This window comes from Miscanthus floridulus, chromosome 8 (assembly GCF_019320115.1).
Source record: "Miscanthus floridulus cultivar M001 chromosome 8, ASM1932011v1, whole genome shotgun sequence".
NCBI lineage: Eukaryota > Viridiplantae > Streptophyta > Magnoliopsida > Poales > Poaceae > Miscanthus > Miscanthus floridulus.
In genome coordinates, this window is record NC_089587.1 from 39,698,101 (window position 1) to 39,711,927 (window position 13,827).

Consider the following 13,827-nt stretch of genomic DNA (forward strand, 5'->3'; position numbering starts at 1 on the left):
CCATCATCTCTGATAGAGGGTCAGTTTTTGTCTCTCGTTTCTGGGAGAAACTCCAGGAGTGTTTGGGTACTCGTCTTCTCAGAAGCTCGGCATACCACCCACAGACTGATGGTCAAACTGAAAGGGTGAACCAGGTGCTCGAGGATATGCTGCGGGCTTGTACCATCTCTTTTCCTGAGAAGTGGGATCATTGTTTAAAGCTGGCAGAATTTTCTTATAATAACAGTTATCAGGAGAGTATTCGCATGGCGCCATTTGAAGCTTTATATGGACAAAAGTGTAGGACGCCACTAAACTGGGTTGAAGTAGGAGACCGTGGGTACTTCAGGCCTGATTTCATAAAGGAGGCCCGAGAGAAAGTAAATATAATTCGTGAACACTTGAAGGCAGCTCAGAGTCGACAGAAGGCTTACGCAGACAAGCGAAGAAGACCTTTGGAATTTGCAGCTGGAGATTTTGTGTATCTCAAGGTATCTCCTATGAGAGGGGTACATCGGTTTGGTGTCCATGGCAAGTTAGCCCCTCGGTATGTGGGTCCATACAAGGTGTTGCAGCAGTGTGGTCCCGTTGCTTATCGTCTCCAACTCCCGGAAATTCTCTCGGCAGTTCACAATGTATTTCACGTCTCGCAACTGAAGAAATGCCTACGAGTTCCTGAAGAATCTGTGGAAATAGAAGGCCTTCCGCTCCAACCTGATCTGTCTTATGTGGAGCATCCTATAAAAATCTTGGATGAGAAGGAGAGAGTGACCAGGAACAGGGTGATAAAGTTTTACAAGGTGCAATGGCAAAACCATTCAGAGGACGAAGCCACCTGGGAGCAAGAGAGCTACTTAACAAAGCATTACCCCCATCTCCTCTCTGGGTCGGATAGTTAGTGTTGCGCCAAATATATTTCCCTGTCTCTTTCTCACACTAGTCACATAAATCTTGGGTCGAGATTTTCTTTTAGGGGGGTAGGTTTGTAACACCCCGGTGTTACATTGTAATGTTTTGCTAAAACATCGCAGGAGCATCATGTATTTATGTATATGTGTGTAAATTGGAGTATAAATCAATATACGACATTTGAAACGTTTATCCGAAACGGGAAATAAATGTTAAGTTTCATGTCGCTTTATATTGTTCAGTATTCTAAACGGATTTTTATTAAATAAAAATGATGTAGATCGTGTATGTGAACTTTAATAAAATTTGTAGTACGAACTCAGTAGTCGACAATGAAACAGGTAGCTCGGAATTGGAATTCGACGCGAAACCGTTCGAAGTTTAAGTCATTTCGCGTAAGCTATAAATGGGTCGACGAAGCCACTTTTGGTAATTTATAGAAAACCCGTGCACGTCATCTGCTTCGGACAAGCCATCACTGACCATGGTCACCACTGTGCCTTGGTTGCCTGCCACCGCACGCAAGCACACTGCGCACGAGTCTTATCAGCTCTGCACTCGCGTGGGTCGACCGCGCGGACAGTCGCCTAGGCACGTCTCACTGTCTTCCGTCGTCATGTGCACGCATACCTTGTGTTAATGACCGTGGATGTGCCAACGCCTCTGTCTCCGCTGAAGCCATGGCCAACGGTACCTCTTGCTTTCAATTCGACGTGACCGTAGAGCGTTAATGAAATTCGTCGCGTCCGTGGCTCCGCGAGACAGCCAGCAGCTTGATTGACACCACCTTGCCCATTGTAGCACCTCACTGTGCTTCAATTTTGGAAGCACAGCTCCGGCTGCTCCATAAGAACGAGGTGAACTGCGCCGTCGTCCATCCACTGAACCAGAGCATACCAGTTCAATTCACCGCACTGCTAGCTTCTCCTTCAGCTGCTCATCGCACTGCCCACTTCATTCAAAGCTCCACCGCCGTTTTGCGTCTTCTTCGTGGCCGGCGGAACCTCGCCCGAGCAGAGTAGCAGGCGACCGGCGGTGCGTTACTGTTTATCTTAGCTTGCTGACATCATCATGACGTCACCCCTACGTCACACGTGTTTGTGGCCACTTTTCATGTTGGAAAATAAAGCCGTAATACATTGAAATACGCCTCTGTGGGCTGCTGCCGCTGGCTGGGCCGCTGGCTGGGCCACGCTGCCGCTGCCGCGCGCCCGCTGGGCCTGCTCGCGCTGGTGCCGCGCCCCCGCCGTGGGCCGGCCTGCCATGTGCGCTCGGCCCGCTGCCGCTGCCAGCCGCTGCCGCTGCTGGCCCACTACCGCTGCCAGCCCGCCCGCGCTACCGCGCGCTTGCTCGCTGGGCCGCGCTGGCCGCTGGGCCACGCCGCGCGCGCCCGCTGCCGTTACCGCTACCGCACGCACGCGCCACGCGTCGCTGGGCCGCGTTGGCCGCTGGGCCGCGCTGCTGCTACCGCGCGCGCTCGGCCGCTGCTGCTGCGCTGCTCGCTGCCGCGCTGGGCCCGCTGACGCTTGCTGGCCGCATCACGCGCCGCGCGCTCGCGTCCGCCGCTGCTGGGCCGCGTGCGCTGCTGGGCCATTGCGCTGGGCCGCGCCCGCTGCTGCGCCACTGCTGGGCTACGTCGGACCGTGTGGGCCACGAATGAGGATTCGTTTTCTTATTTCCAGTGAATTTGTTACTGATTATTCAATTTAGTTTCAAGCTAAACTTCGATAATTAGTAGTAAATTGCATGGTTGTCCAAAAATAGTGAAACCAAGTTTGTTAGGTTCACAAAAATGCCATCTACCTGTTAGTACAGTTAGTTCACCATTAACTGTTAGGATGGTAAGCTCATAAGATTAAAGTAGAGAGCTTAGAGGTATATCGATTTTTAATTGCAGGAGTTGTTGTAGTAAACCGACAACAGCTTAGCCTTGGAAATCGTTACAGTAGGTTCCTTAGGTATTTATATACTTGCTGTAAAAGTGGTAACCATAGAACGAGTTGTTAGATAAAGTAGCTATTGCCTTTGCTTTATCGTATAGAGCGTAAACTAGCATTAGGGGTAAGAATAGCGGTAGTTGCTATAACAATAATGATACTTTGAAATGGTTATCGGCGACAATAGGTAGCCTAGTACCGTGGTTGATATCCATAGCTTAGTAGCTAAATCAATGTACTTTTATTTTAAGAGCTGCTGTTGTTATATTCCTAAGCATTGCATCATCATTTCATGCATGTAGATCACGAGCTGGTAGACTTCGTGCCCGTCGTCGAGCCGGAGTACGACGAGGTGATCGAGGAGTACGAGGAGGAGATCTTCGCACAGGAGGAAGTCCAGGAGCCTGTTGGTGCTGACTTTGCTGACCCGGCACCTACCCAAGGCAAGCCCCGGTGCATAACCCCTATTTTTAAATGATCACTGAATATATTTATATGATATGCATTTACGTTACAGGCATTTTATGGAAACTACATGCATAGATATATCCACCATGAGTCCTACTAGTGCAGGTCGAGTAGCTGCTATGCTCAGGATGTCGGTAGCGTGAGTAACCTGCCGTTACTCGCAAATAGGTGATTACACTATGATATCATGATGAAATAATGGAAAGGAAAAATGGTGACCGGACAGGGATGTGGATGTTGGTACTGGTGGGTGTGAGGGGTTGTGTCCTGCGGCCAACAGGGCATAGCTCGGTTACACTTTTTCCCTGTCTGTGTCGATTAAGGACCGGTCGTTGCATATGACTCTAGGCAAGTCACCGACTATTGTCCCGAGCACATACTTGGGTATGGGCGCAGGGAAGACTTGCTGCTCTCTTGTCGCGGATCCGGCTCTTTCCGGACCGACTGATGGGAAGAGGAGGTGGTGGAGGTCCTTGCGCCGCACTGAGTCCGGGATTCAGAGGCGGGGGCTTGGAGTCCAAGTTTGGACGGGGACCTGGACACCCGGGACAGGAGAGTGGTGGGTTAGTCCTGCTTGTGCCTGGGGTACAAGCGGGGCGTGTGTCTTCGGGGCACCCAGCTGGGTACATTGATTCGCGAATCGCCGGGTTATCCGGTACGGCTTGTCTGCGGTTTAGCACCGTAGTAAGAACTGGAAGTGAAAAAGGAGAAGGAACAATATCGATTGCTCAACCCTTGCTTGAAAGTAGAACAGGTGCTTATATAGATTGACTAGATGAAAACTTAATCCGGCTGATGATAATAATGTATCAATAAGGACTCACTATTAATATTGCTTTTTGCTAAAAGAGAACCAGCAACCATAAAGCCTAGCATATTTCTTGGAGTCGGGAAAGTATTCCCACTATCGGATAAGTCTTGCGAGTACATTGTGTACTCAGGGTTTACTTACCCCTGTTGCAGGTGACGCTTGAGGAGTGTCTTGTGTGGAGGATCCATCTGGTGGGCTCAGACGGACTCCTCGTTATCTTATCGCTAGATGTTATCTTTTAATATTCCGCTGTTTATCATTCCGCACTCTGTATTTGGTATTGTAATAATGTACTTTTAAGAAACTCTAATGTATGAGATGGACTTGTGTTGTAACTCGTTTTCATTATTGGATCCTTGGGATAAATGTGGATCTTTCGGGTTCTCCCTCGGGGTGTGCCCGACGGATACCGCTCGTTGTAGTTGCTTTTGGAGTGCTTAGGGTCTGGTGGAAGACGAGCACCTCCGTAAGTATGCTATTTCGGGTGGTTCTGCCACATAGTCACTTTGCCGAGTGTCATGGCCATTGCACTCGGCAAAGTGACTGAAAACAACATTTTTTATTTGCTTTTTACATCACATCCAAACAAACAGAAAATATATATAACAAACATCACCAACATCACATATATATCATCAACAACACATATATATCACCAACACCACATATATATCACAAACGTCACATATATATCACAAACGTCACATGTCTCACAATATATCATAAATAAGTTCATAAGTAATCCAAGTGCTCCATCATCTACAACCATAATTGCAAATAGAAGTACCATTAACAACCACAAGAATCTTAACCAGATGGCCAATGAGACTGATTTGGTGAAGGATTCGCTGAAGCATGAGGATCGTTCGATGCCGTCGATTGATTCTGTATAAAGGAGAAGAGATTGCATGTGTGAGACAAGATAAATATATACCATACATGAATAAAACTTTCATACTCCACTAGGTTTGACCGTAAGCATGAACATACAAACTAAAACATTTATACTCACCGGAGTAGAATAGTGAGGAGGTGAAGGTGGAGGTGGAGCGAATAGCGAAGGTGGTGGAACTACACCCGTAGCGGCGCCAAGACTTTGCATGTACTCCTTTGCCGAGCGCATTTCTCGGCAAACGCAGACACTCGACAAACCATTTTTATTTTTTCTTCCTGCCCCCAAACTTTTTCTGTAGTCCTCATAGAATACCTGGTACTCCATGTTCCAATGTGGCACATTTCTCAGACTTTTTCTATATTTCTTTAATTTATTTTATTTAATTGAATTTTCTTGGATAATTCAAATTATAACTGCTAGTCATTCGAATAATGAAAAAATGAATGGAAAAATGTTATTCATGTTATTTAGTATAATGTGAGGCCGTATCCAGGAATAGACCACCAATTTCGAACATCTTGTTCACGAAACATGACCACGAACTTGCGGTCGAGTTGTTTTTAAATTCTATAAAAAGCAAACGAAGACCGAAAATCTTGAAACTTGTCGAGATGTCATGATATCATATGTGGAGTCTATGATAAAAAATTGAGGAGGTTTTGCACAAGTTTGTCACGTACGATGCTTACCACATCGTCGGCCTCTTCACGAAATCATGAAACTTCTTCGGAGATTCTTCGGTTTGCAAGCATCGTACGTGACGACTTGCTCGAAACCTTCTTAAATTTTTATCACAGCCTCCACATATGATATCATGACATCTAGACAAGTTTCATGGTTTTTGGACTTCGTTTGCTTTTTATAGAATTTAAAAACAACTCGACCGCAAGTTCGTGGTCATATTTCGTGAACAAGATGTTCAAAATTGGTGGTCTGTTCCTGGATACGGCCTCACATTATACTAAATAACATGAATATCATTTTTCCATTCATTTTTTTATTATTCGAATGACTAGCAGTTATAATTTGAATTATCCAAGAAAATTCAATTAAATGAAATAAATTAAAGAAATATAGAAAAAGTCCGAGAAATGTGCCACATTGGAACATGGAGTACCAGGTATTGTATGAGGACTACAGAAAAAGTTTGGAGGTCAAAAGTGAAAAAATATGGTTTGTCGAGTGTCAAAAAATGACACTCGGCAAATCACCGTTTTGCCGAGTGTCTTAGGTTAACGGCGGCTGCCGGCCGTTAACGGCGGCGGCCCTTTGCCGAGTGTTCTGGTTTGTCGAGTGTCCGACACTCGGCAAACCTGTACTTTGCCGAGTGTTATTGTTTGCCGAATGCCGCCGAGTGCCAGTTGTTTGCCGAGTGCTTTCTCTCTGGCACTCGACAAATAGCCTCTTTGCCGAGCGCCCGATAAAAAGCACTCGGCAAAGTATGGGACACTCGACAAAGAAGCCGTCTCCGATAGTGCAGGTGGAGCAGACGTCGAGTAGAACTCGGCAACCTCTAGAGGGCAACCTCTAGAGTCATATGCTCCGAGCCTGGCTCGAGCCAGGGAAGCATGGAGCCTAGTCACCGAGAAGACTGCCGATTTTGACGCAGCTTTCAGAGCAAGTAGTTGTCCTTTAATTTACCCATCCCTGATTTGCTACTGTATGTTGTATAACATTGCATGAGAAGCTTGTTGTGCAGGAAATAGAGATCAAGGCATCCCAGCAGGCACAGCTGATACATGCCGACTTGTCTGGCGAGGTGGCGTGTCTAAGGCCCCGTTTGGTCGGGCTCCCGCGGACTCCGGCTCCGGCACTATAGCAGGGTGTCGGTCGTTGGACGGCCGACAGGAGGCTGCGGGAGCCGGAGCCGGTGAAGCTCGAATTTCTGGCTCCGGCTGCTACGACGGCGTCTGTGAGAGGGGAGGAAAGGATTGAGAAAAACGGCTTCTATAAACAGTGAAATACGTATAGATGAACAGTGATTTCGGCGCAGGAGCCGGAGCCGCCCGCAGCCAGCCAAACGGGGCCTAAAGCAGCAGCATGCTGAGGAGTTGGCCGCTGTAGAACGCCGCCGACTGGAGTGGGTGCAAGCTCTGCAGACTCAAGTTGATGAGATCAGCGGGAGCCTTGAGGCCACTCGTCAGGAGCAGGACATTGCCTTGGCTGGGTTGAAGGCCGCCCAAGATGGCCAGAAGAAGGCCAAGGAAGCCTATGAAACCAAGAGCCAAGCCTTGATGAAGAAGCTGAAAGGTACTTGTCTGTATACCTTGTATGAGCTGAGTAGTCTGAATATGTAGAAATCTTTGACTAAGCCTTTGGCGACGCCTTGTAGATGCTGAGACCCTCGCGGAGCAGCATCGTAATAAGGCGGAAGAGTACCTTCAGGCCTTTAATCGCAGGGACGGAGAGATCCAAGAGGTAGGACAGGCACAAGGCATCTTGACGAAGGTTAAGCAAATCCGATTAGGTGTTGACCGAGATCTCCTGCACGCCATGAAGACTACCCAGGAGGTCGTTAATCGGGCTAAGGCTTTTGATGAGAAGCTGCGAGCCCTACGTGCAGGCGTTGGCCCAGCGCTGTGCTTTTTCAAGGAGCAAGGAGATGAGAACCGGACAATGGCAGAGCTGGCAGAGATGATCCCTGATCGTGCCAACTAAGGATGAAAACGGAAAGAAAATATCCCGAATAGAACCGCATCGTTTTCTACATTTGACCCGAGCGAATTCGTATTTTCGGACAAAATACAGAATACTAAATTCGAATTCGAAATACGGAATACTAAATTTGAAATCGGATCGAATTCGGTTTAGGCTTTGTTCGACCGATTTCTAGTTTTCTATATTTTATTCGGAGTCTTCCGTATTCTAAATTCGGTTCGAACCGAATTTGGTCCAACACGCAAAGGTGCATAGCGCCATCGTAGCGCACCACCGGGAGCTCGCCCTTCCTCTTCCCCTGCCTCTGCTTCCACCCGCCGTTGCCGCGCTGCCCGCTGCAGGAGCGCCACGCCACCGCCACCCGCTCCCCTATGCTCCGCTCCCCTTTCCCCTGCACCGCGCGCTGCCGCTGCCGCTGCCCTGCCTTGCTTTCCACCTGCGCCGCCGAGAGCAGACTCCACCGGCGCCCAACTCCCTCCGTCTCTCTGCTCTTGTTGCGCAAGAAGCTGAGGACGCCCTCTGCCGCCGCCACCAGCACCGACGGCAGACGCTCTCTCTCCGCCTCGCCCGGCTCACTCTCTCTCCTTCCCTCTCTCCCTCTCTCTCTAGCGCTCCTCTCTGTTTCTTCCTTCGTTGACCGCGCGGTGGGGAGATGACGACGGACCGCCAGGCGATGGAATCCGAGGGAGCCGGCCACGTCGCCTTGGCCAATGAGGGCTCGCCATCTCGCCCCGTGGGCCCCGCACGACAGTGGCTCTGCTCCCATCCTCCTAGCTCCATACACCCGGTCCACATGGAACCAAGGGACATAGGGCGAGTGCACAGGTCGGTGTATGGCATAGTGCAAGTCAGCCCTGATCATTGACTGGCCCCACACGTCAGCTGCTGTAGCGCTCGAGAATTGCTAGGTACACATGGGAGATGTACACAGGGAAATAAATTAGTTAGATTTGCACAAAGAATTGCTAAGTATCAACAGTAGCATCCGAGTCTGCTTTTAGTGCTACTGGTCGTATTGAATTTTCGCATACCGAGCGTGTTCGACATAATTCCGCTCGAATTGGTTCGTTTCCGAAATTCTAGATATTCCGTGAGTTCGTGTTCGTTTTTGTGTCTGGCTTGTCCGCTTTCGCTTTCGTATTTCAAATGTAAAAGTAGAAAACGGTTGAGGAGTTTTTCGACGGAGTTCGACCGTTTTCATCGTTAGTGCCAACGCCTATGCACAGTCGCTTGCCAAAGATGGAATTACTCGTACCCTTGCCACCGTCTAGCTAACAGTCACCGGAGTAGAGTTGGCACCTCTGAATGAGTTCCAAGTAGAAGATTATTCTATGGAGGTGCTGACTGATGCCGAGAAAGCTGTTGAGGACCTGTCCGGGCGCCTAATGAAGAAGTTCTGGCCAGAAACTGCCAGCTCATCTTAGAAGATAAACTCTTATGTAATGTATACAAGCAGTTGTATGGTTGGCCAAAAAAACAATTAACTTTTGAACTAAGTCGGGTACCCATTGGGATTTGGCTTTTTTGTATAAAGTTGTTTAGACTTGTTAATATATGAGTAAGATTGTAGTCTGTATGTCTTAAGGCTTTGTGTTTGTCTTGTATAGTCCTTTGAAAAGGCGCGTAAGACTGATTAGCCGAGTAAAAGATGATCAACGTAGTCAATATGATTAAAATCATGTTAGACCCTTGTTGGCATTTCTGAGCATCACTCTTTACTAAGTTGTCGTCCCTAATAATGATGTCAGAAATGCGTTGTTGGTAATTATTGAGAACACTTATATATATATATATATATATATATATATATATATATATATATATATATATATATATATATATATATAGTAATCCGCCTGCGCTAAGATAATGTACTATTGTAATATTTCACCCGGGAGTATCCCAGGTATCGTTATTTATATTTTTTCATAGGGAGCAGCGATGGGATGGCTAGAGATATTGACAAATATGTATACTTATGATAAGATCATTAACTCTCATACTTTAATAGGGGTAAGTCAAATGATAAATAAATGATAAGTGTAAAGCATTGACAGTAATCCAGAGATAGAAATAGATACTCATAAATATAGTATGGCTAGGCAGAAGATTATTAGGAGAAAAGATTTCTAAGTTATTTCTTATTTACTAAGTCTTTTGTACACTCTACTATATACACTTTCATCTATAGCATAATTAACTCTTCATCTACACATAAGGAATATTACTAAGGAAGATCAAGAACAAAGCATGATTTCCTTCGCAACCGGGTTCTACTTGTTCTACAAATGGGGAGTGGACTTCAAAGGACTCAACGAGAGTGTCACACTCATGATCCACCACATGGCCCGGAGTGTAGAGTGCATCCGCAGGTAAATAATATTTAAGCACCACGCTTACATAATGTCGACCACTTAACTCACTCGAGTACTGAGCTAAGCGCTTTGCGAACATATGCATAAATTCATTAACAATCATGACTATATCAAGTATACCACCAAAGCAAACTAGGAACATAATAAATAGAAACATTGTATTGAAATAGCACAAAGTCACAAAATATAGAGAGATACAATGGCTTTACCAGCCTTCAGACGGCAAATCTAGAATCCTGAGCAAAAGCCCAACTCTACTTAAATCTTGGTAGCTAGCCTATACTAAAACTTGAAGAATTAGAGTTTTATTCTCTTCTCTCTGGAAACCCTAATTTCTAATCTAATCTTGACTTATGATCGAATGCCTTAGGGAGGGGGTAGGGGCTAGTATATATAGGCCGGAGCATCAATTCTGGACCCTCGGATCAAACCGACTTGAAAGAACGGCGTAGATGTAATCTTGGAGGTGGTGGAGAACCGATGTTCGAAGGAGGGGCTGCCAGGTGGGGACAGGAGGATAGCTGACCTACAGGTGGGGCCAGCCGGCACCACCTGGTAGTGCCTCGAGCCAGGTTACGGTGGAGTGCCCTCTAAAGTCCTCTAGAACCTTCTGGAGCCAGATAATCATGATTTAATTTGCTGTTTAGGTCCACATTGACGGTTTTCTAGATAAACCCTGCTAAAAACACAGATTCACTAAAACTCGTGAAAATTATCTGTTTAAACCTCTAAGTCTATGTTGGTGATGCATTATTTCAAGTTACATTGACGGTTCATAATGGATGATAACTACCGTCAATAAACTCCCCCAAGCTTAACCTTTGCTCGTCCCTGAGCAATGCCAAACTTATCAACGGATCAGGAGTTTAGGATTAAAAAACATTAATGCAATTCCTCAAAAGTACACATGCGTTCAAACAAAAATTCTCCTCCTAATTAGAACAAACTGGTTCTGACTTTCAAACTCACCCATATTACCTTCAACCATGGGGCTTCTTAGCCTTTACTTGGGTCTTGAGTAATTAAAAGACAGAATGATTAAGTCAAGCACTATGTCTCAAGTTCTTTGTTCAACCATTATTCTAGAGTTTTTTTTGCATGTTTTCAAAATAAAACTCAGAGATTTCATTGTATGACACTCTCAAGTCTCTCAAAATATGTGGTATTTATGGATCCCCACCAAGGCAAAAATAATGTTATGCCTTTCTCTTCCTACAACTAAAGCTTATGTAGAGCTTATAGGAATGGTGATAATCATGAAAGAACATACTTGCAATGCATATATTGTAAAGTCAAACCTCGAATCCAAAGAGAGTTAAGTCATACAATAAAAATCAAGATGTGCATGTGTGTGGAATATGGTGAAAATATATGGTGGCTAGCCTAATTTTATTATGCTCCTTGAAAACATATCTCTCATTTGAAACTTGGAAACATCTTTGTAAGAGAACATGGGCTATCTTATTCATTTCATCATTTTTTTAGGCGGGCATCTAAGTACCCATTGTTTTGATAATTTGGACACTTGTCCATTTTTTTCAATTTTCTCTCTTTTTTTATGAATAACTCTTACATAGCCCATGCTTCTTTTCTGCAACAAACTTTTGAGTGCTAGTAACAAGTACTTTGGAGCATTTATTTGGTGGATATCCTATCAAGCATATTTTTGGTGTTCACTCCCAGTGTAGGAGTAAAATATTTTTGGGTGGATCTAGATGGAACGACATATTTTTGCGCATACCCCTAGTGTAGGAGTAGTGCATATATGGGTGGTGTATATGTGATCTTGATTTTAAGAGCATGACAAACCTCTCTTAAGGATCAACAAAGCTTGACAAAACTCAATGCAAAACAAGTAGCATATATGTGAGTGGTAGATTTCCTAGTCTAAAAATAAGCGTGTTTGGCTCTGGTAGGAATTCAAGCTTTGTCATACAGGAACTCATCATGTTGCTTTTTTATGTTTTTCAAAAAAAGAAATCTCTAGAATTTAGTTACTTGGAACAGGATAAATAGCAGCCCAGACCTTCTCATATTATATCCGTCAATTACCTAGACTTAGATCAAGCATTGCTACCCACGAGTTTCAAGTTTAGAGCAATTTCTCAAGTCAAAACAGTCATATCCAAAACTCAGGAGAATTCATGGTTGAAAACTAGGTACTTGAAAGGAATTACAACAAAGCAACTATTCATCATTTCCATTATGAGAGATCATCTTCAAGTTTTTTTATTCAGCTCTTAAAAACATAAATTAAAGCAAACTTTACACACTCTTTTTATTTTATTTTCATTATTTTTTTAGATCACACCTTACTAATATAATAAAGACAAATTTTTATTTTGTTTTTAGTTATGCTTTTTTTAATATATAAGACAAACTCAAAAATAAATAAATAAAAGGAAAAGAAATAAAGTACTAGAAAAAGAAAACTTACCTAAGATAAACGGGGGATCCTCCTCCCCCAAGCTGGGTGTTGCTACAGTCATTCAGAACGGCGGGTCGAAGTTGAGCTTTGGAACAAGTAGCTCTAGTTCTCATTATCTTGCTGCTGGTTCTGCTGGATGTTGGTGATGGCCTCTCCCACTTCTGCCTGCCATCGGGAGTGCTGGTGTAGTGTGTTCTAAATGGTGTGTTGTGTCTCTTCAATGGTGGTCAGTCTGGTGTCAAGGCAGGAATGATCCATCTGTTGGTCATGGTAGCCTATCTGCTGATCATGATAGCCACGGGAAGAGAAAGACATACGTCCTCCCTAGTGGCCACTTGAGACTTCTTCATAGTACTATGGCTGGTAGTTGTCAAAATTGCCATAGTGCCACTACTCGCTTGAACCCTGTTGCTAGGAGCCTTCAGAGTGCTGAGGAGAGGGTTGCTCCCAACCAGCATGCTCGAGCTAGTACATGAGGGAAGATCCCGGCTAATCCTAGCCTGCATAGCTGGTGAAAGCCGGTCCTTCTGGAATTGGGTCATCGCCACGATATTGAGGCTATGGTTTACGAGTCAACCTCGCAGAGGCACTTCTATGAGGTGCTACCTCCTTAACCTGTAGATTGAAGAGGAAAGAATTCATAGTGTACAAACCGAGATCGTGGCTAGGTAACAAAATCTTGTTTGTATACCCGAGGTACATCATAACAAGTTGTCCATTCTCTTTCTTTTTCAACATGTGAGCCTTGAGAAAATATTCATAATCAATGTACCAGCGGGGGATATCAATGTGAGAAATTGAAGCATTATTTAACATACCCAAATTCCGGGCAATGTGAGTGACCAAAGAGATACACTCAACATCACCCTTGAGCTCAAAAACTTCCTTCCATTGATCCATCATGAATTTAACAGGTGAAACTTTCCTCCTCTTCACCATAGCATAAAGTAACTTAAGATCATCAACCCTCATGGTGCGAAAGTCAGTTCTAGGAAACAAAGAAAATCCTATCCACTTGTGCATGAACCACAGTGTAGGGTGATGGATGTCATTAGTACGTGGACAATAAATGTGAGGTTTTCTAGAAATTTCTCTCTATAATTTCACCTTATCAAAATCTTGCAAAGCAGAGTCTATGTCTACTATGCACTGTGTATTAAATCTTAGAAGCAAACTAAACTCCTTCTAGGGAATATAATATTCTTTCCCAAAGAGTCTAAATTTAACTTTAGTATCAGTGGTTTGCAAGGTGCATAGAAATTCCTCCGTTAAGAGTTTAGACCCTTGCTCATGAATATTCCAAACACCTTCCCATCCAACAACTCTAAATGTGATGTCAAATTCAACATCCATACCTATGGCATGCA